Here is a 2,983-nt window from a genome sequence, read left to right as displayed (position 1 = left end):
CAAATATGCACAAAGTTCAAATAACAATAAATGACAGTCTTACACGCACTGAAACAAACAAACTGTCACAAAAAACACATTTAAGGCTGCGACACCGTCTTCGCCTTCGCCCGAGATATCCGTAGTATTGGCACGTCCGACACACGTTTTCGTCCACTGCCCTTCTTCGAAGTGTCACCAGGAGACATTGCCACCACACTCGCATACCTCCAACGTCGAGGAAGAGGCACCTCCACATCGCCGGCGGTACTCACACCACTAACCGGAAGTGGCGGGAAGTGACGATCAAAATTGCGACTTGCAGCAGGGGGGTGACTACTTGCCCGTTCCCTGGCCCCACCAGAAACCGTCGATCGTCGGGCAGAAACATCGGCCACCACCCGATGGGTAGCTGCAGCCTTCTTTGAAAGGGGAACCTCCGAATCAACGCGTGGACAAACAGAAATGGTGTCAACATCATGAGGCACTGCACGAGAGGGAGCAGCCGTGTCTACTTCAGCGGCGTCACGAGAAGTAGTAGGCGTGGCCACTTCAGCGTCGTCACTAGAGGAAGTTCGAGGAACAACAAGCTTGGGACAACGTTGACGGACGTGTCCCTGCATATGACAATGTCGGCATATAAACTGGGGGCAATCTCGATATAGATGATCCGCCCCCAAACATAAATTACATACTTTTGACTGACGATCATGCTTCACTTTTACCATTACCGCCTTGCCCAAAGAATCAAAAACTTTTACTACGTATGGCAAAGAGATACACTTCTCACTAAAACACAAACGAACATGGCGTATACCTAAGTATATGCCCTGGTCCCTCTTCCACACAATAGGGCTTTTCACCTCACAATCGTAATCTTTAAGTTTATTTAGAATAATATTATCGTCGATATATTCGGGTACGTCCATAAATGACACAGTAATAGTACGTTTAGTGACACCATTAGCCGAACAGTGCACACCATTTACAGTTAGACCAGCATCTATAGCCAGGTCCACATCGTCGGGAAGAACAAAAGTTACCTCATATCCACCCGGGCGAGGAACTACGGCAGTGACCGAAGCAGCACCAAACGTAGAAATAACAGAATGGATAACGTCCCCATGGCTTGAAGTTGTCGTTTCCACAAAAACTGTACGACGCATAACTTCCATGACCTTCTTGGTTGATGAAGACATCGTCAAACAACTTGGAAAATAAAAAATCTAGCAAAAAAAAAGAACTACACGCTCACTAGGCTTAGCTGTTAAATTTACACTGAGGCAATGAGGAGCTCGAAAAACACGTCTGTACTCGTTGACGAGAACCGGCGCTGTCCAACAAATAATATGTACCTGCCAGGGATCGAACCTGGGACCTTCCGCGTGTTAAGCGGATGTGATAACCACTACACTACAAGCACGTCACTTCCTGTTTTTTTCCTTTTTACTGTTTTCAAAATTAATCATCAACGTTTCAAAATATCTCATTTCGCAAACTAAACAAACACAAATATAATGACAGCTTTACATATAGCCGTAAATAAAAAAACACTCTTCCTTGTCTACCAAAGCCAAAAGTAATTTGATAATGTGCTAACGTGTCTTCAAACGACATCCTCGAGCCTACAGTATTCAACGTTTTCACACCTCGCTCAATTGCCCTTAAACGTGCAATTTAATTTACTCATTCTTTTCTCTTTCTAGCAGAAACTGAACAGAAGAATTTCATAACTTTAATTTTTTTTATCACAATTATTACACGAAAACGTAATAAGCGATTTAATACGTCTTTTAAATCCTTCAATATGCTTATGGATCCTCCGAAAAATATTTCATATTTCTTATCTTGCGACCAATTAGATGATCGCACTCTAGCTGATGTCTCGTTCTCGCACACAACTTCTTCAAGGTGTTCAACACGACAAAGTTTCATGGTGACTTTCAAGCTCCTAAAATGACAATTTTGTAAAGGCCCTCTTGTTTTAACAGTACGTTGACAGTCGCGGGTTGTAGGATATCATATCGGTGGGAAAACGTCTAATGTGCAGAAGAGGTCTCATCTGTTTTGAAAACACTCTCTTCAAAAACCATCTACTCTTGGCGACTAACGTCGTCTCTCAAGTTTATATATCGTTGTTCTCGTTGAAAATGACTTTACCTAGACATAGAACCTCGTTCAACAGAAACGTTTACAAGAACCAGCTGCACCTGGAAGCATGAAACACTTCAGAATAATTAATATTCTGCTGTCGTGGGATCGTAATTTCCTCGTACCTATTTAATCTTCACTATATTCAAGTGAAAGAAATACAATTTTTAAATAAGTACGTAAAACAGGAGATTCGATAACAACAATAAGATATTAAGCATCGCAAATAGCCTTTACTAAGTGAAGACATTCTGGAAAAATAAAGAAATCAGACAAAAATTGATAACAGAACAAGGAGACTTCAAGAAAACAATGATCTCCATAGGTTGTCGCTTCTCTTCCCTGTAAGAGTGGCAAGATATGGCGTTTAGAACCTTTGAGTCGCTATCTGTGGTTCGTTTATTTCCAATTCCAATCAAATAACCTGTATGCATTGTCAGACGTTGGGGAAGTTACGATATTATCGCCAATTCCACTGATCGGTAAAAATAAAGTACATCAAACAGTCGGTGGTGAACGATTTTGAAGAATTGCCTTAACTCTTTTCCGTCTTTAGTAAGTTGCAGATGATAACTCGCATATCCATGCAACAGTTCTAACCGCTATTTAAAACAAAAGGTTAAAGAACGGAACATATAGGTTGATTAGCTGTCACAGCTTGAATAGTTGTTCTCAACAAACACTGACGGAGTCGTGATCTTTAAACATTACCTGTACAACTAAGAAGGTACGTTACCTAAACTTAAAATAAGGTTGCGTGAATCGACGTTTCACACTCTTCACGCATTTGAAATAGAAAAAAAAAAACCTCATGAACCCTTTCCATGGAACAGGAACACGAATATAATGACAG

At 41.2% G+C, this 2,983-nt stretch overlaps 1 non-coding gene across 1 annotated transcript; it reads right to left on the bottom strand.

Moving 5' to 3' along the window:
- Nucleotides 1–1,329: 1,329 nt before the first annotated feature.
- On the bottom strand, nt 1,330–1,402 carry TRNAV-AAC (transfer RNA valine (anticodon AAC)). The gene has a single exon. It is a non-coding gene; the product is annotated as a tRNA-Val (tRNA).
- Between the last annotated feature and the right edge of the window lie 1,581 nt (nt 1,403–2,983).

This window comes from Tachypleus tridentatus, chromosome 13 (genome assembly GCF_004210375.1).
Source record: "Tachypleus tridentatus isolate NWPU-2018 chromosome 13, ASM421037v1, whole genome shotgun sequence".
NCBI lineage: Eukaryota > Metazoa > Arthropoda > Merostomata > Xiphosura > Limulidae > Tachypleus > Tachypleus tridentatus.
The sequence above is the reverse complement of the archived record's forward strand: the minus strand, read 5'-3'. Positions and strand labels throughout refer to the sequence as shown.